Here is a 20,424-nt window from a genome sequence, read left to right as displayed (position 1 = left end):
ACACTGTTCTTCAAGTGTTGATAATAAGAAGCCCTTAAAGACAACATGTGCTATCCTCTTGATTTCTAGCAAGAACAGTTCAGATGAATGCCCATGGGAAGTAACAGCCCCCTTGGGGCCACAGAGCCCACCTTCCCCCTGCTTTATAGTTCTGAAGATCACAGGTAATGCCTGTTGGCTGTAGGTGGTGGCCCGCTGGAGGGGTTAAAGGCTGCCCAACTTCCCTGGCCAGCTCTTTGCTCAGCTCCGGTCCAGGCAGACCTCGAGCCAGCATCTAAACAAAGGAGATTTGCCCACAGCTTCCCTCAGCCAACTTCAAACTGCAACTTAAATAAACAGTCCCTGGTTGTGACTCAGAGCAGTGCTGCTTGTGGGCATGCAACCAGGACCTGCCCTGCGCCTCTGCCAGCTGCCATTTCAGCTAGTTGCAAAGTCCCCCTTCTTGATCCTCCTGTTTCCTAATCCACAGGACACTTCTCCTTCCTCCTTTACCTCCTAGAAACCATGCCAAGGGCCTACTTAGAAATATTAGTAACACTTTGCTCATCAAAGAGCCACCCCACTGCACTTGCTGCCCCTTTCAGCATAGTGTTTGCACCATCCCTGCTGCTCTTACCATTATTCCAGCTGGGGTCTACAGGCAAAACTAGTCGATGAAATGTTGCCTTGAAAGCATTAAGGCTGTTACTGAGATTGGGACCTTTCAGAGATGCTGCAGCAAGCAATCTGAGGCTGGTTGTTACTTTGGGCAAAGGTTTGCCTTGCAAGGGGTCAATTGGCGAGAGCTCAGGCAGTGAGGCAAGCCTCAGCCACAACTGCTGGCTCTGAGTGAGCCACCTGGAGTACCTGCTAATAAAATAAAATGAGATAATCATCTAAGTGGAGCAAAGGAGCAGTTAATAGCACTCCTATATTTTAAACTCTGGAAATATGGAAGACCCTATGTTGTTTTGTCCCCATTAGCTGCAACTTCCAGCAAAACTAATGAAGATAGCAGTCAGAAAGCAGCTTTATTTGTGACAGTAACTGGTTCTGAATTGCTTGACAATTCTAATAGTTTTCAGCTGACTCAGGCAAAAGGGCAAGCTATGGACACTATGGAAATATGGGAGTGTGAAAAGGAGACAAACATACTACAAACCTTCTGAATGCAAAAAAAACCCACCATCATTTTTACAGGGGTTTTCAAATGCCATCCGGGTGCCCACAGCAGGGAAGAGGTGGCTGAGGAGCACTGGTAGCACTCAGGAATTCCTCCCAGGAGCCACAGACAGGGTTGCAGAAACAGTTTGCCTAAAAGCAGCTGGGACAAAGCTTTTGGGCTTTGAACCCAGGTACAGAGGCTAATGAGGCAATGGAAACAGAAGTGTGCTGCCAGTGAAATAAGTCTTTCACGAGCAGCAAACCCACCAGAGATTTGTGGTCTATGTCACCTGCACTGTCCCACTGCAATTATCCATCTCCTTGTTGCCATTCCCTGGGACATCCCAAAGAGCACACCCAGCTTCTTGTCCCTCTCTGTGATTTCTTTCCCATGTTTTTCTCTCTCTTTTCCCATGTGTTTGGGGCCTTGACTCACTGATGTGGCCTCTAAACAACTTCCCAGCTGCCTCCCTGCCCTCCATCATCTTTTTGTCTCTTGTTAGGTCAAAAGCCAGCATGGCATGTGGCTAATCTGAAGCTACACACAGCTAACTGGCAGCCAGCTGCCACCAAGCAGAAGAGATAGCCTTCATTTTTCCCTCAGTAGAGGCATTAATAATTTTCTCTCCAGCCACAGATTTCTACACTGAGTGTATGGAAACTTTTTCTCTCAGAGGCCTCCATCTGTCTGCCCGATATGTTTATATGGCCAAGAAATTCAGATTATCACGGGCAGAGGAATAGGCACAGGAACTGCACAGATGCAGTCATCTTAGGGAGCTATGTTAAAAAGCTGGAATGCTATAGTTATATATACCTGAAAATAATAAAGAAATCTGTAATAAAAGAAACGGTTTTTTACTAGCTTCAAAAGAAAGATTTCTGGGGAGCTGACAGATAGCAAATAACTTTATGTGCATCATCAGATGTCTGGCAGGTGCCCCTAGAGAAACTAAGTCTGTATTTCTATGTGCTCTGTTCACCTTTTGGGAGACACTTCGTCCTCAGACTGACATTTTGGTTACATTCATTCCCTGAGGCATTTTACAGGAAAACACAGCAACATATTTGATTGTTCAGGACGTACTGAACTTTACATAGATGACATTTGGAAACACAGACAGCTCACGCCTGGGAGCTCCAACTGCTTTGAAAGAAGCAAAGCTGGACTCAATTATATAGAAATGTAAATTTGGTGTAGCAGTAACACCAAAACAGGGAGAGAAGTTAGCACTGCTGGATTGCGCTAACCTCAGCTGCAAAGTGTACTGGAAGTTCACAGTAGAGTTATTAAAAATGAAGAATAGAGAAGACTTTTTGTAGTGAAAGCCTGTGTGGGGAGAGCCACCTTCCTCTGGTTGTCCGAAGCCAAGGTCCAGGAGTGCCATTGGGATAACATCCTATTGAACGTGAAATGTAAATGTTTTAAGAAACCCAGGATGTTTCCAAGGTCCCAGTCCCAACAATGAACACAAAATTAAATAATCTGTCATGCATTTTAGATAATGCCTCAGTTTAACAGGCTGAGGTTTAAGCAGTGTGTGTGAGGGAAGCGCAGGCGCAGATTTGTTACTCCTCATTAACCCCTGCAGAGGAGTTGGTGTGAAGGAGCATGGGTACAAATAAGAATATGCCACATATGTGAAAACATGCTAAGTCAGCCTCTACCCAGTGTTTAGCATTGTCAAACCACAGAAGTGCACCGGGGAATTAATCTGTCTCATGCTGACATCAGAAAAGACAAATATGTGCACTGTCAAATGCAGTCATGGGAGAGCTACAGCAACACAAGGAGCTGGCTAAGCCAAAAACCCAAACCTGCCATCGTGAAAGCAGCCTGAGAGATGCTTCATGTTGTGAACACGATGGTGAGCGGCCTTGAGCAGGGCGCAGGGATTACAAAGGCGAGGCAGCAATGCGGTCGGAGGAAGGTGAGCCTGTCCCAGGGTAGATGGACCCTTGATTGCCCAGAGGAGAAGAAGATGGCCAACTTGGTCGAGAAGATGGGCCACAACCCAGGCAAGATGCTGGATCATCCAGCCCTGCACTTGCTTAAATGACCACTTGGCTTTCACCTACCACTGACAGAAGAAACTGGCATGCAAAGCTACAGCCTGGGAGAGGATACAGGCTCCTGGCCAGTGTGAAAGATTTTATTTGAGTCCAGTGTGCTCCAGCAACCAGCCAAAGCTGTGCGTTTGGCCCCATCAGCTGCATTTACCCCATCAGAACTGGGAACAAAAGGGAAGGCATAATATAGTGCCACGGATTTACGGAAACTGGGGCCAGAGGAGAGTCTCAAGTGTAAAGTCAAGATATGACAAGTCTGCATAAAGTACCAGTTTCTCACTCACACACTCGGTCTCTCTCATTTCTGACTACATCTTGAAATACATTCTCCTCCCTGGAAAAATCTTGCCTCCCTTCTTCCCAGCCAGAGAGTGCAAATGGGTTTGTGAACCTTAGTACATCATTTACAGCTGCCGTAAATCTGGAACAATGTACACTATCAGATGTGCAGGTCTCATTTATAAAGCAGGATTTATGATTTCACCCCTTAGATCTACAGATGGGTTTTATTGTGATTTATGCCTGTGTCATGAAGGACCATATATAAGAATTACCTGATGTTATCAAGGGACCTATTCTTTTTGGCCCTTATCTTTCTTCTGAAAGCAGAAACTACTTAATCACTGTTAGCTATATACTGAGTGCAGTGTCCTCTGTGATTTACCCATATCCCCTTTTTCAGTATTATTAGCTTGTGATGTTAGGACTAACCCAATGAAATACTCACAGCACATGCTAAATTGCAACTATATATATACAATTTATAAATGGCTCTTTGGTGACTGTGTTGGTAAATATAATTATGTTCTTTTTAAAGGAGACATTACATCAACATTAACTGAATGCCAGCATTAAACTGAGGTACAAAAAAGGCTCTTTGGGTCCTCTGAGTACAATATTTAGGTTCCACTATTATTGGTAGAGGCTACACCTCAATAGCATCAATTGTAGGGAAAAATTCCCATTTCTAAGAAAGATGGAGGCCAGATTTCTGAAAGCATTCAGCCATCTAATCACCACTGATTTAAAAGGGCAATGCAACACTACAGAGGATCTTGCCTGGAGAAACGGAGGGACACATATTAGAGTTTCACAGTACCCCATGCATTAGGCTCCTGTGGTTTTCACTAGACTTGGGTACCTAAGAGCTTGTCAGAATGCCACTTAGGTTTCCCCACATCTTTTCCAGTGCTGACACAACCTCAGAAATCAGGATGATAACCTGTTCTTCCTTGAAAGATGGTAAGTCATAGGCTCGTAGAGATGTTTTGGTATCTTAGAGTCATTGGAATTGCCTTTGATGGCTTGGGTCTAACTGCATAAAGAAACATAACCTGTGCCCCTTAGGTGGGTTTGAAGCATCTGCAGCAATTACTAGGAGATGCTGCAGTGTTTCAGTAGATCTGTTTACTCTCAGATATACTAGCAGCCAGGTGAAGGCCCAAAACATGCACCCCCAGTGTTGCATCCTATTCTGCAAGTGCTCCTTGGCCATATAGATCTGATAGTCCTTTTGTCTGCTTTTGGTCCAGGACAGATGGGGAATTTCTCCACCCAAAAACTCATACAAGCCTGTGGTGAGACAGTGTTGATGAGAGAGGTCTTTGAATCTCCTTCAGCCAAGGAGTGAATTAACCCTTGGCTTCCTGCTTGTTGCTGATCCCATCACTAGGGAACTATACAAAATGTGGCATTGCGCTCTGCCAGCAGCCATGACTGCATGTTATACAAGAAAGGTCCAGGCATGTTTGTGGCTCTACCTGTACAAACAGATCTTGACAATGATTGGGTTTGAGCCCAGTCTTGGTCTCAAGTACCACAGACCTACCATAAGGGCAAACCTCACGTCTAATCACACGTTCATCTAGATGAGAGGATAATTGTAACAACCACCCTCTTCCCCCTTCCATTTCTACCTTAGCAGTAAGAAGTGTTCCCTGGGAAGAGGTTGGGGCATTCAGAGTACCAAGCCCTCAGAAAGCATCAAGCTGCGAGATGCTACTGCTGAACCTCCCCCCACATGCCGTCTGTTGGCCCTTTTCTTCTGCCTGCCGAGAGCAGCAGCTATCTGCAGTGCTGTCCCATTTCAGGGAGGGAGTTAAAGTGCTTTCAAGTAGTGTTTTCCTCCCTGCATCCCCCAGGACATTTCTGAGAGCAGTGAGATAGGGATTGGAGGGAGCACTTTCTTTACCCCAGGATCCCTAAAGCTTTTTGCCTTTCAAGAGAGGAACTTACCCTGCTCTTGCCTTGCCTGCCATAACAGTAGCTTCTTCCTCTCTCATGGAAAAAAAGCCCCAGCAAATTTCTAGAAAGTAAGTTGGGAACTTGAGTCATCTAAAAGATTGCACAGAGATGTCAGGTCTTGGTAGAACGGTTCATTTAAATTAATTTGGCTTCAGGAAATGACTCTCATGATTTGAGTCCTGGCTATTTTTTACATCCACATGAAGGTATGTGATGTGCCAAGACTTTGATCTCGAGTGCTGGCACAGAACCCACAGAGGGCGAGACATCAGGCACTGGGCTTAACTTGCTGCAAACCATGTGTGGATGCAAGCTGCTAGGAAGTCATTTTAGGAGCTCCAGAGTGGCCTAAGCTGCCTGTGTAGGCACAGCCGTTTTGTCTGAGGTATTCTTAGTGCATGCCTACCAGGCTGAGCCACTGCAGGGATTTAGGGAAAGGAATGCTAAATTTCTAGATCCCAAAGAGCTGTAGATGCATGTGACGTGCTGAGCAGCTCAGCCTGGACAGGATGGGAGCACTTCTGAGACCCAGAGATTGCACTGACTGTAAACATCTGGGGAGCTTTAAACACAGAGGTGCCTTTGGAGTTTACACATGCTGCAAGTCTGTCAAAAGCTGCATAGGGGTTTTTCAGCATCACAGTATTAGATTTAGGCACCTCCATCCCACTGTAGGTTTAAGTCCTTAAGTAGATCTTGTTCACACCACTCAAATTGCCTTCAAGAATTTTCTTATTCTATGTGCAACTTCCCTATGGATGTTCCATTTGCTTTCAGGTAGACAGCCTAAAGCACCCCAGTTTAGATCCTTAACTGCTAAGTAATACATATTTTTCATCAAAGCAAGTAGAAATGTTAAATGAGGTATATATTCTTATGAAAATTTCAGCTTTCAGCAGTTCTTGTTACATCCATTTAAAAAAGGTGTAGGCAGAAAAGATTTTTAAAAGTGTAGAAATTAATTTCATCTTTAGACTCCTATAATTCAAACAGCAATTTAAGGACTACAAGATATGACCCATTCCTAGTGCTTACTATTACATCTCCCTATTTTCTCTCACACACAGAAATTTAAGAACAAAAGTCTCAGCCCCAGAGGAGCATCTCAGATAGCACAAGTGCATGGAAATGAGAGGCTGTGATACTCAGTGTTTTGTAGCTTTCTGAGTGGGCCTAGAAACATTTACAGCCCTAGCTAATCACATTACATTTGCTTAATTAATGGAAAGAGCCTATGCTCTCAAGCTGACAGGCTTTGATAGATGAGTACAGCTGCCCTGGCTTTCAGCAGCATGTGTGAGTGTTTAATGGGAATAGGGTGGGGGACAGTAGGGTGTACAGAGCAATGAAATAAATGTACTATATGTGAATGGAGCTGCCATTCATGCTTACTCTGCACCTGAGATGGAGAGGTAGTTCCAAGCCACCTTTGTGTTGGCTGCACCTGAGGCTGTGCAGGGATCTGACCCATCGTCCTGCATGGAGTGGGCAGCCCTTTCCCTGGTACAGCCTGGACCCATCACTGTGCCCTGGGTCACCAGCCCATGGGGGTGCTCCCACACACTTAACATCGCTTTAGGCAGCTTGAGAGAACCTTATCATAACAAAGAGTAAAATGAGAGCTAGAGGACAGGGAGAGCATCAGTGGTTTCGTAGGCAGGGAAAGAGAAATCCTGTTGTAGATGGCACCGAAAATCACCTGCATTTTTCAGAGCTGCTCCTGTACTTAAATCAGAAAAACAGCCTGCTCTTTCGAATTAACTGCTCCGTTCCTGTCCAAATGACTTCTCATGTGCTTGCGTTACAGCACACGAGCCTGAAACACATGATATAAGCAGCTGCCAGGCCAACTGCTCTGATGATAATCGAGCCAGTTGTACATACTTTCATACATCATACCCCATCGCATCCGACTCTTATTCACCCTGTTACCAACTGCTTCTTGTCTCTTTTCTCCAGGAAATGGACTTTATCAGTGTAATTTGCAAGAAACCCTCCCGATCCCAGCTGGGGAAGTCCTACTCTCCCCCACCTCCCTTCCACCACTTTCTTCAGGGATTTAAGTTGCACAGCAGGGCCAATTAGGAATTCAAACCAGGTAGAAAGTGAATATACAGTAGCAATAAGAGCCAGTGGCATGATTGATGATGCTTATACAAATGCTTCTGGCTTGAAAAGCAGTGTCTGGGTTGATTCCAGAAGCTGTGTCTAATTTCAAAAGGATCTTCTGAAAGAAAAAAAAAAAAGAGGGTTAGCAGCACATGCTACAGAAAGCAACTTCCACAGATTATTCCATCCTCAAAATATCAACCAATGACTAAGAGCAAAGCGTGAGAGAACTAACAAGAGCTTTTACTCATACTGATCCTCCTGCACATTTACTGAAATAGGGCTGAGACTTCTTTTCTGTGGGCTTGCCAACAGTCAGAGTTGCATTAGTCTAACTATGGTTTTAAACTTATGTTGTTACATATATTAGGAACAATGGCTTAAAATTATGAAAACCCAAGCAGCTATTAGCCATGGTAAAAAAGCAAATACTGAATTTCTCACTGATTCAAATGGATCTTGCCAATTTTTGGAGAAAACAAGAGATTTTCTTATCAACCTCTGATTTTTACTGACATTTGCTAGTGATGCCTGTCTGTGGGTCTGTGCATTCGTGCACAGCTTTGACATAGTTAAACCAAAAACCCTCATTCCCTGCTTGTCTTTCCTCATCAGTCAATGACCTGGCACACCCCCTTCTGCCAGCCACGGTAGGAAGGGAACAGAAATCCTATGGAAAGATGTTGACCCAGATTTACCCTGGAAGCCACCAAGCCCAGGAGCAAAAGATAATGAATGTGGGGTGGGCATTGAGGAAGTGTGAGGACCTGCCAGCTCTACAGCGACACAAGCAATGAGCTAGTGGATATCTGGATATCTGCCAGCTGGGCTGCTGGGCATCTGGAAATCCTGGGCAAGTGCAGAGGGACACTGTGTCCCATGCGCAGCAAGTCCGATGCACTGGGATGCATTAGCCATCTTCCACATGTGCAGAGGTTATTCTGAACAATCCATTTTGGGATGCTTTAAAACATACTTCTGAACCCAAAGGAGTTGTTACGTGTACAGACTGTAACAGGACTGGGAGAGCCCCAGAGGGTCTAGGGTGAATGCATGGGCATGGAAAGATAGTTAAGATGGACAGGGGAGGTGGAAGTCTCCACTAATACTTGATACTGTGGCAAGTATCTGCACAACCCAACCTGAGGCATTTAAATGAGGTGTCTAATTTAGGACTGTGGTCTCCAGAGGCCCTTGTATATCCATTGGAGAGAGTCAGGCTTTCCTGTGGCATGATCCACAGCAGAGCCTGTGTTAATGGGAGAGGAGCCCATCTCATCCAGCAACTGCCGAGGGAGCCATGGTAATTTGGACACTTCACTTGCACACCTAAGCCAAACACAAATGCTGTGACCAACCCATCTATCCGTGAGGGAAAAGCCATAGTGCTTATGTGTTTAAGAAGATGTCTGGATGGGACAGGACATCCCTGGCCCTAGGGACAAGACCTGTAATCCTCACTGGACCATATCCTCATGGTCCTACAAGAACCAGTTCCCTCTGGGTCATAACAGCAGTACCGCTGCTCCTGGCCTTGTTCTAGCTCTTGTCAGCAGTGTAAAACATGATTGCCTTTTATCATACTGCCATCAGACTCTGTGTGGTGCAACTGGTACATGGCTCAGAGGTGGATGTATCATCCTTCTGAGTAATGTTAACCATGGTAAGACATCCCACCTCTCTGAAAGTTTTTGCTCCTTTAGTGACTACTACTTCATTGACTTTAAAGTGGGGTCTATCCTTAGCATCAGTAGAGCTCTTCAAGTAGATTTAGGGTTTTCAGGGTGATGGCGGTTCTTTTATTTTGTAAATACTGAGTGAGCTGCAGTCAGATGAGTAATCACTGATGCTTCGTTTAAGGCATTGTTGCATGTGGCAATTCATTAAAAATCCCCAGGGAACAAGAATGAGGTTTTTATTTTAAAAGCTATAATCTCTAGGACACACACAATGTTCTCTCCCAACCCAGATTTGTCACAGCCGGCTGCTATAAAGCACCATTCTCTGCTGTAAACCATCTTCAATGTATTGTCATTATAATTGACAACAGATTATTTTTTTCAAGTGAGACTCGAGGAGGATTGGAGGATAACAGCACATGACTGAGTAAAATTATAGTTAGGGAAACATAGGAAGAGCTGACTCTTCCCAGAGAGCTTGTGGCTGTCAGGCAGGGTTTTCTTTTCTGTGCCTGAAATGGGATTAAGCCAAAAGGCTCATGGATTTACTGCCATTTGTACTCTGGTCCTTTATAAAAACAAGTAAACCAGTATCTACTTTGAATACACTGGATTAAGATCTGACTTCACGTTTTGCAGAGTTTGGGCATCAGAGCAAGTCACTGTCAGGGCCTGATATGCACGAGGGGGTCTGGGAGACTGGGGAGTGCTGCCCATGACATTGCCCTGGGCTTTCCAGTGTGGTGGGGAATGAGCCCCTTCGGCTTGCTGGGACCCCACTGCCTAGCATGTTGCTGCATGATATGCACAGGGGGGGCGGTCTCCAAATTTGTTTTCAGGGTTTAAACAATCTCTTTCCCCCACTCACATTTCAGACAAGCAGCATTAAGCTCTTCTTTGTCTAATTACTGCTTCCCCTCCACCTGTAAGGTCCCTCTACACATCCAACTGACCAAGACTCCTCTTTGTTCAGAGGCGGCCCCTGCTCTAGTCACAGCCCTGAGCAGCAGGACTACATTTTAGATCCTACATTCAAAAACGCTTCAGCAAAGAAAAAAACATTAAATGCCAGTAAGTCTTAAACAGATGGAGAGTCAGGGACAAAAACTGCAACAAAGAATGCTCCAGAAAAATGAGGCAATGAAGAAAGGCTCTTATACCAGCTAAGATGGATAATATGGAGGGAAGATCGAAAGAAGTGATGGAGGAGTAAAGGCAACAGCTAAGAGAATGAAAGGCAGATAAGGAGAAGGAAAATATGAAAGGGAAAATGATCTGAGTGCTGATTTGTGGAGAACCGGTTTACTCTCGTAAACTGCAAAGTACAAATGCTCTGCTTGAAAGTACCCTGCACCAGCAACACAAAGCATTTTCTCTGTCATGCATGCATTTAGTGAGCACTCTGGATTATGTTGTAATGGCCTGCCATAAGTCTCTGAAGCATAACAGTGTACATTTAACTGCAATGGTTTTATGAGGGTAGCAGGTCAGATGGACTACACCCCCTCTGCAAACCAAGACTCTTACTGTATTCAGCAGACATTACTTGTTCTAGGTCTTAGAGATTAAATATATCTCTGTTCAGTTTTGCATGGCAAAAATGCAGAAAACGCTTGTTAACAGGCTACCTCTGCATGTCACTGTCATTTTTATCTGGTCTTGTATCGCTAACCCCGGTGAAGATGGGCTCCTTGACTGATCAGAGCACTGCAAAGCAAACAGTAAAGTGATTCTCAAAGTACAAGAACTAGCAAAGTTCAGACTGCAGGTAAATACAAATAAACTTCTGTTTAAAATAATTCACGCCCATAAACTGACAAGTGATCGATTTACCTGCATAAGTGTCTTTCTGCCTTTTAGAAAGATGTTACCAGATAAAGACAGGAATAAATTATGTAGCAGAATTGAATGTTTTAGAGAGAGGTCATTGCTTAATTGAAATTGTCCAGTAAGAAGGATGGCTATGAATTAAGGCATAATTGCTGAGCCACATGCCTTTCGTATGAATAAAGAAGCTGGTCAGAGCTTTTCTGTCAAAATGATTACTGAATTGAAAATTATTGGTGAAGCTGGCATTTTTTGTGGAGTGCGTCTCCTTTCACAGAAGCACTCTCCATTTCTGTTGCTAGACGCCTAACCAGTGCAAGGTCTCAGCCACTTCTTCCCCTCATGGTGTCTAACTGAATAATATCTGATTTATATTTTGGCTTGCTTGATGAAAAGTCAACATTTTTTCTGCATTTCTCTGCATTGCCCTCCCCAGTCCGCTGCATAAGAAGGGAAAAGCAGAGAAATAAAGCAGCTACAGAATACAGCCTCCCAGTACCTCTGAATGGACAATGTGCTTTAGCAGTGACTGAGGGTTCCTTTGAAACCAACAATAAAAGCATCTTTTCTGTCGAGGAGCACAAGGCTCACAGGGGCAAGAGACTTTAATGACACCATTATCTTTCAGGCAATTAGGACTCGCTGGCACAATCCAGCATTGGTACAGGCATTGCTTTGATTGCGTTGCAATGGCTTAGTGAAACATAGACTACTGAGACTTAGGAACACCATAAATCGCTTTTAATCTCAGATCACCGTGGATAAAAATGTACTAACACAGGCATAATCAGAATTCACAGGCATATCTTCTCTTTTAAAACATATGCCTGGGAACAGAGGTCTCCCCTCCTCCCATCCTCTCCCCACGTACACGAGCTATGTAACACTTATTCTCCCGCTTCTCTCCTAGCACGCCTGCAAAAATGGGTTTGAGCCTGCCAGCTGCGTGTATGTTTGTTGTACATTTTGGATTATATTTTAATAACATACCCTAAGCCTCTTACACTCAAATGAACGTGCGTTTAACTGTCTGTGCATTCACGCCAGTTCATAAGGTAGAGGGTCAGCCAGCTTATCCCCTGGCTTCTCTGCGAGGGCACTGTCCAAGAATTTTAATGGAGCTTTCAAAAGCCTCCCGTTACGCAAGGTGCTCTTAATGGAGAGTCCTCCTGCCTCTGAAAGTTCCCTCTTGTTGCTAGACACAATGAAAGGCAAGTCATAATCTCTGTGGAGAGTGCCTGGATTTTTTCGTGTCGCAGCGTGTAGCTGGGATGCAAAGCATGGCTCCCTCTGCTCTCCTGCCACAACCAGGGGGATTCATTTCATTAGTTAGGAAAGCTATTTCAGAGGGGAGGGAGGTTATGTAGGTCACCAATTCATCCCTGCTGCCTTGCAAAAAGAATTCATTATGAAATTTCACTTTAATTAATGCAATGCACCGGCTCTTAATAGTATTTCATCAGGACATCTGGTAAAAGCACATTAGCTACAGTTTAATGTTAAGACATAATTGAACAGAACTCCTGTTGAAGCTTGGCTTTGGCAATATGTTTCACTTCTGCTTCTCCTGCAAACTGCCGATTAAAGGAATTGTGGGACTCCCTCATCAGAAAGTGATGGAGCCTGATCCAAAGCCTGTTCGACTTCACAGAAAGGCTCCGGTTAACAATCACAGCCTCCGAAGTGGGTCTCTGAGGCACAAACCTGACATCCATCCTGTATTTACGTACCAGGTATTACTGGTGCTGTCACTGATCTACAATCCTGAATATAAAGTGACAATTCTGGTGTTTTGTTCCAGTTGTGTTTGAAAGGCCATGGTCAAATGGTCTTTATAAACCATTTTCTTTTGGCTTAACTAAGAGCTTTTTCCTGTTCTAATTTTATCTCTGCATAATTGTGTGTTTTAATACTTATTTGATTATCTGCTCAAATTAATGTCAGCACAGCAGCTTTCCAAACAGCCATATTAAATATTCACATCTAAATGAGATTTTTTCAGCCCTTTGTTTTACAATGATCTCCTGGCATATAAATGTGAACTCTCAAAAGATTTTAGTTACTCAGTAAGTACTAGGTCATGATTATTTAAGTCTAACTAACAAGTTAAAGAGTCTTTGGAAGATTAATATATTTGGAAAAAGTTTGTGAACTGTTTGAAATCCCCTGTTTGATTTGAGCCTGCTGCCTTCACTTCTCCTTTTCTTTTTTTTGGGTTAGTGTTTGAATAGCCAATAACAGTAATAAAAAAAAAACATCCACCACTAAAGCAAGGTTGCCTAGTTTCCCTTTTACACTCTCCCCCTTCAGCAATTTTTTCACCATTGTTTTTGGGGCAGTTTTACTCCCAACCGTCACTGAGAAGGGACACAAAGGACCAAGCTGTTAGAGAAGGTTTTTCTGCTGTTTAGTTGTTCTTTGGGTTATTTTCTGCACCAGTAGGCAAAAGAAGAGGATGGGAGGGATCTGAAAAAGCATAGTATGTCCTCACTGAAAACCCCAGTAGGTTCCCAGTGGTGCCCAGCACCTGGCAGTCCTGCTGGCAGTACCTATCCTGCACACACCTGAAGGGGTCCCAAGGGTGTGTGGACTTCCTCAGTCATGCCAGATGCTGTACAGCTGGCTGGACCCTGTGCCACCCACCCTTTCTGCTTTCGCTGCTGGACATTGTCACATGAGACAGGTGGGACTGATGGAGACTGCTGGGACAAGGCTAGTCTACATGGCAGGTAAGGCCATCTCTCATCACAGATGCTCTCCTGGGGTCTAATCTCTATGTAAAACAGCTAATCCTAATACTACATGAAAACACAGACAAATTGTTCCTATCTTCAGCTGGTCGATGTGGGGGATTAATTTCTGGGAAACAGCCAAATTGTCCCAAATTGATGCTAAGACCCCCTCAGTGATACAGGTTGGCAATGAATTTGATCCCATCCTTGAAGCTGCTCCATGCAGTAGACACAAACCCAAGCCCACACCATCAAATTCAAGGCACCAGCCTCTCTCCAGGGAGGAGCACCAGCTCTGTCCCACCTTTTCAGAGCCTGTGGTAAAAGGTTGCTACAGAGAAGAGGCAGCTGGGCAGTAAGAGATGCTGTGCCGTAGACAAACTGGCTCCCCAGTGATTTTTCAATGCTACAAGTCCCATACTGGTCACAGTAAGAGGAAACCCAACTGAGATCATTGCTAGGGCTGAATAAGCCTGCAGTTTGGTACTAACTGGCAATGAAACACAAGAAACATATAGGCAGCCTTCCTCCCTTTAACATTGGTCAGGCTGATGTTAACTCTGGCCAAAGAAGCAGAAGTAGTTTATTCAGCACAGGCATCAGTGACATTATTTATACAGCCAGTTCTGAAGGTCCTCTGGATGCTAAGAGGAACAGCCACACTGGCATTAGATAGCATGATTTCTTTGTTGTTGCCCTAGGACAACATTGCCAAAGGACTTGTCATTTTAAAAGTAAGCATTAACCTCTGCCCCTTGGAAACTGGAAACGGCAACCCAGCTGTGGGTTTGCACAGCTTACGCTTGGTGCTCACAGGTTTGTTCTCCTAGGGCAGCCCATCACTGATATAGTCACCGGTATTGGGAACTCCATGGGACAAGCAGAATTCAAGCTTTTGTTCTGTAAGAAAAACAAAAGCAGTCATGTAAATAAGTCCAAAGGCATTTTACAGAGAGTAAACTTTTTTTCCTAAATGAAGTAGAACTTGTGACCTTTTCCATTTTTATTTTATCTCTGCGATATGGTAAGCTGAATCCCAAATTAGGAAGGAGGTGGATTGTTTAGGAAAAAAAATCGATTGAAAATACTGGGAAATATGCCATTTCTGGAAGCAACCTCTATCTAATAGATATTTACAGTTTTTATCAGGGACTGAACCTCTTCAGATAGCTGGTCTTAGACTTCTTTTAGCATTTAATATTTATCTTCAGTTAATTCTATGCTAATTGTAGTTTCACAGCTTGAAGCAAATTGAGCACAAGTCCCAGCAGTGCTAGGAGTTTGGGCATCTCACCAGCTTCAGCTCTTTCTTTCTCCATGGTTCAGATCTCTACGCTCTCATTTCTGCAGCCTACAGAACAAGATCTGCCACCTCTGAGTGTCCTGACTGCAAAGTGATTGGACTGATACATGAATGCTTTAAGATCCTGAAATGAAAAATCATTAGTGCTACTTCTCTATTCTTTCAGCAGTAGGTATCGTGTGAATTTTCCCAGAATAATTGTTACATGCTAGAGTAAAACCACCAGAAACCTAGCAGAGTGCCACTTCTGACTTTAAGTATTTTATGCTGGTGGTGCTTTGCCTTCCCCATCTCCTGCTGCACCTCCTCTTCCTTACGAAGCACCTTCTACCACAGGCTGCTCAAACGCCCCCCACTAGCAAGCTAACCCTTCTGGTCAAAGGGTGCTGGAGGAGACAAAGAGACTTCACCAAGCCAAGCAAAAAAATGTGGGAATGTAATTCTGTGACCAGCTCCGTGGGAAACGCAGTGCCAGAATCCGACTTAATCTCTTGTGAAGGTTTGGAGACAGGGATAAGGGCAGGGCAAGGCAGGAAGCTCCCAGGGGGAGGGTGAGCAGCACCCTGTCCCCAGCTCACACCATTGTGCTTTGTTCGACCTCCACAATTGTGCGAGCAGAGCCGGGTGCATCAGCCTTCACTTCGAACTTCCTGCTTTTTGTTGGCTTGTATCCTGGGGACTGTTGTTTGAAACACGGCTCTTACGGAGCTTGCAGAAAAGAAACCCCTGCCCCATAAGCATGTGTCCAGGCCTTTCAGTGGGTTCCCAGTGCCAGGGCTCCTGCTTTAAGGGGAAGTGGGCTACTGAGATGCAAAGAGGCATGCCAAATACCCGAGTGGGTCTTGGACTGGTTAGGCTTGGCTACTGTAGTCGAGAGGAACTGCTGACACAGAAGCCACATGATAACCACCTCTGCGTGTGGCAGTCCAAGGACCAGCTTGTGACTTGTTCAGCTGGGCTGACTTCTCAGCAGAGATTGTCTTAATCACAGACCGTACAATGTCTCTTACCCAGATTTACAGGATTTGGCTTTATAGAACAGGCTCCCAATTCACAAAGCTCCTTCTTCCTCCTCTTGTTCCTGCTCTCTTATTAAGCAAATCCAGGATTTTGTCTGGGTCACTCCTCTTTGGCTCCTGGACCTGACCACATGCCCAGTCTGAGCTCTCAGACTATGTTGTACGTGCCCTGGTCTGTAGAAGAGACCTGAGAGGAAGGATGGAAACCAGAGAAGTAGTAACACTTGTGGCAAGTCAGACTGCTGCGTTGGGCTTGGCATGATGTTGTTGGTCTCCCAGGATTTGGCAAACGGAGCCCTCAATTAAAAAGAAATTAAAAAAGCTGTCCCAAAACTGCCGGAAGGATCAGGTGATTTTGCCTGTCTCTACTCCGTACTCAGCACTGCTGGACATCGCCATCACTCGTGTGAGCACTAACCCCTGTGCTTACTGACCTGGCAGGTCTCACATGCTGAGTGTGAGGCTTCCTCCCCCATCACCCTCCCTTTGGCACTGCACACAGCAGCGAGGCAGCGCCCGAATGTTTCTCCTTGCTTAGGAAGTCTTGGCCTGTCTGACCTGCTGGCCACTTACATATGCCTTCTTGGAGCTTAAGGGATTTGCCACAGTGGTGGGAAAAAGCCCCCAGACCAGAGTATACCACTGTGTTGCTGCTTCTCCTCCTTGTCTCTCCCTGTTGTGGGATCCAGCACGTGCCGGGTCATCTCCCTGCTCTGTTCTGCTGCAAGCAAGTCCCATGTCATCCCAGAAACTGTGTCCATGAGATCATCTATGAAATATTTATTCCCCTTGCATAAAAGAGAAAAAGAAAAAAAACCCTGCCTAATATTGATGGAATCCCTGATAGCCAAATATTGAATTATTTACAGCCTAATTGTGCAAGTGAAACTCATGAGATCGCTTAGGCTGCAAGATGCAATTAATAAATTTTGCAAAATTGGTGACTTCTACTTCAGACTTTGTTTTGATGCATCAGTGAGTCCCTAAAAAACAGATGAGATCACTTTGCAGAAGAGCTAGAATATCCGCAGACACTTGAAATATCCACACACTTTTTTCAGAGTGCTGCTGTGAAACAGGAAAGGGTTCTCAAACCACCAACTAGCTATTCAACTAGCTGCCCGAAGATACGCATCTGGAGATGCTCAGGTGAATCCTACCTGGCTGCTAGCTGTTGCTCCAGCAGGGCACAGATCTCCCATGGGTCCTGTGTTACATATGAAACTCCCAGGCAAATGCCCTGGGTACCCCGAGGCATCTCACATAGCATTAAATACATGTATGCAAGACACAGAACTGAGCCTCTGTGATCACTGGCTCCAGCAGACCTCTCAGCACAGGTCGCAGTGACCAAGAACTGCCACACTCCCTGTGCTGCAGCATCCTTTGTCTCCTTTTTACTGTAATGTTTGCTGTATAGCTGTAATGGAGTACTTCATACGTGAATTAAAGGTCCTCCTTTTTGCCCAGCCTACAGCAGATAGATTGGCCACTGAACCCCAACTCACAGAACTTGGATTTCCAGACACAGAGCTTTTCTGTCTGGTCTCAGGTACACAGTTGTCACTATTTCTCTACTGCCAAACTTCTCTCAAGCCCTCTCCCCCTTTCATTAATAAATACATATCTGAACCCTGACATCTGGAGTAGTTCACAAGTTGTGTCTCTTAAAAACACTCCTATATTCTGTATTTTTCACTATATTCTACTCTTAGCAGAGCTTTGGAGGGGATCACCTACTTCCCAAGCTCTTCAGCACCAACCACCCCTTGAAACTTCTGGAGCTGAACAAGGCTCTGGGTAGTCCATTTTGGCCTTAGGGTGGTAACAAGCAAAAAAACCCCAAGAAGTCTGAGCCAGTATTACAATGCTGTCCTCTCCATACCTAATAACGCTCATTTCCTCTCGAGACGAGACACATCATGTATGTCTAAAACTCTCAGCCTATCCCAATTTACAAATTCTAATACAGCTGTAGGTTTAAAGAGACAGCCAAAAGTAATTATGACAGATTAAGGAACAGAGCAACATACTGCAGTGGCCTCTTGTTAAACTGAAACATCTGATCTAAACCAAGCAATTTCAGCCCCTCGTTAAGCTCTTGCTTGTCTTGTTCACCATCTCTAGCGTTTTTCTACTGAGCAACATCATCTGAACATGGTTTACTCAGATGTACCCAGACTGTCATTGAGCAGCTTTGCCAGCGATAGCACTGGCCTTGGCTGAGATAGCCAAGAAAGCAGGTTTGTAGGTAGCCCACCACCTGCAGGCCTGCACAGGTGTTTTGGGGTTTTTTTTGTTGTTTTTGTTGTTATCAAGCTTTTGTTCCATTTAGAATTGGCAGGCAGAGAGGGACAATTAAAGTGTCTGCTCATGCCAGAGGAAAATGTATTTATTTCAGCCAGGTACTTTTCTTACTCTTCCTTCCCTTTTCCTTAAATGAGAGACAAAGGTAGACAGACAGACAGATGACTTTGCTTGTACAATAAATGCCATACATCTCAAAAGCCAGTAAGAAAACAAGCCAGTGTCTGCTTTATAGGCAGAAGGACCGGAGGGAGGAACCAGCAACATGATTTACCTGAAGGCAGTGGTACAGCTGGGATGAAATCCCAGGTTGGGAAGGTGATTACACCTTTACAAAACCAAAACTTATGTAGCTTAAGAATTTTTTTATTGTTTTATAAATATTATTCAGTGTCTAAAATGGAAAAAGGATGCCATTTTGTTATCAAATACAAGTAAATCTGCAAGGTTTTACCCCTCTTCTCTTTTCATTTTGTTTGAAAGTGTATATTGCAAGCAAGGTAAGGCTATGGCCAGCTCTACCCTTCTAAATTCCTGTTTAGTAGAAGAGGAACCAGATTGCTCTGAGACAAGCAAATGCAGATTTACCCAGGGGCTGAAGACAACATTAGGTCACTGGGACCATTTGGAAAATGACCCCCAAGAGCACCCTTACAGGATACTTCTCCAGACTATCTCCGACCACAGCAAAAAAAGTCCCTACCACTGGATGCTCTGTAGAAAAAAATAAGCCACCCACCAGCACAGTTGGTGCTTTCTGTAGTATAAGTACCACGAACCGGTGTCTCACAACCCAGGTCTCCAGGTGTTGCGTACAGCAGGGTAGGTGCTCTCAGTTTCCTAACAGCTCTGAATATGAAAGAGTGAGATAGATGACAGTAGGCTTTATATACTCCACTGTTTTGAGAACCCTAGGCTCATTAAGAAATGTGATCCCTGTTGGAAAACACTCGTTGCTATGAACAAGTTGATGAACATAGAAGAAAATGGGCATGCTTTCCCCGTTTGCCACTATCCATATTCAGTTGTTAATCTGCTCCTTTCCCCTTCTCCCCCTGTTATTCTGCAATAGCTGTTAGTTGCTAAAGAAGCTGAAGAAACAATTAAGATGCTTCAGAAAAAGCAGATAATTTCTCACACGCAGTGCTGAGTACCCGGCAGATGTGACTCAAGATACACACATGCTGTCTTCAGGCAAGTATTCCCAAGGGTTTGGATAAAAATAATAAGGATGAGGGGTTTCAGCAGAAATCAGGTTATTTTTAAGTGGAAGGGCCCTAGGCGCTCTTAACAGGGCTCCCTGAAAATGCCATCATCTTCTTGTGTGGGGGATCCTGTAGCATTAGTTGTGTATAATTAAAAAAAAATAAGCCAGTAGACAGGCTAGACAGGGATTCTGGCAGGAAAGTGGTAATGGGGGTTACAGCAAACTGGGTTGGTTGCAAATATCAGATGCCTTCTGACTTACTAGAGGTTTTCAAGGCAGAACAAATGAGATGCCTACAAGGAACACTTCACCCGCAGAAGATAGTGGCAACCCTCAAGCCAGGATTTGCCCTGAATGGTTTCGGTCACCACAGTTCAGCCGATGAGGAAACAATATAGTGGGAGAAATGCTGCAATGATCCAGAGCCAGATCTTGATTGACACAGGGTGTTGCAACTTTACTGAAGCATATGGCCCGTATCCAACGTAAGAGTCCATGAAAGACATTACTTTCCAATATCCCCCTCCTTAATCCATCCCCAGCATCTGCCATCACACAAAAGGGGATGGAGGCAGTGGAGCCAGCATTACAGTAAGCAGCTTGCTGAGCCAGCCGCAGACATTTGCCATCTTCTGACTGTGATGAAGACTGGACAAATTAGGAAAATGTTTTCATTAGCCTCATTCACCTGAAAAATAATCAGTAGCCAACTCCCATTTTAAAAGGTGGCCTGGCAGAGTCAAGAAACGAAATCCAGTGGCAAATAGGTTTCAAAGGCAAACAT

The sequence above is a fragment of the Strix uralensis genome, chromosome 6, assembly GCF_047716275.1.
Source record: "Strix uralensis isolate ZFMK-TIS-50842 chromosome 6, bStrUra1, whole genome shotgun sequence".
NCBI classification, from domain to species: Eukaryota; Metazoa; Chordata; class Aves; order Strigiformes; family Strigidae; genus Strix; species Strix uralensis.
This window is presented reverse-complemented; position numbering follows the sequence as displayed.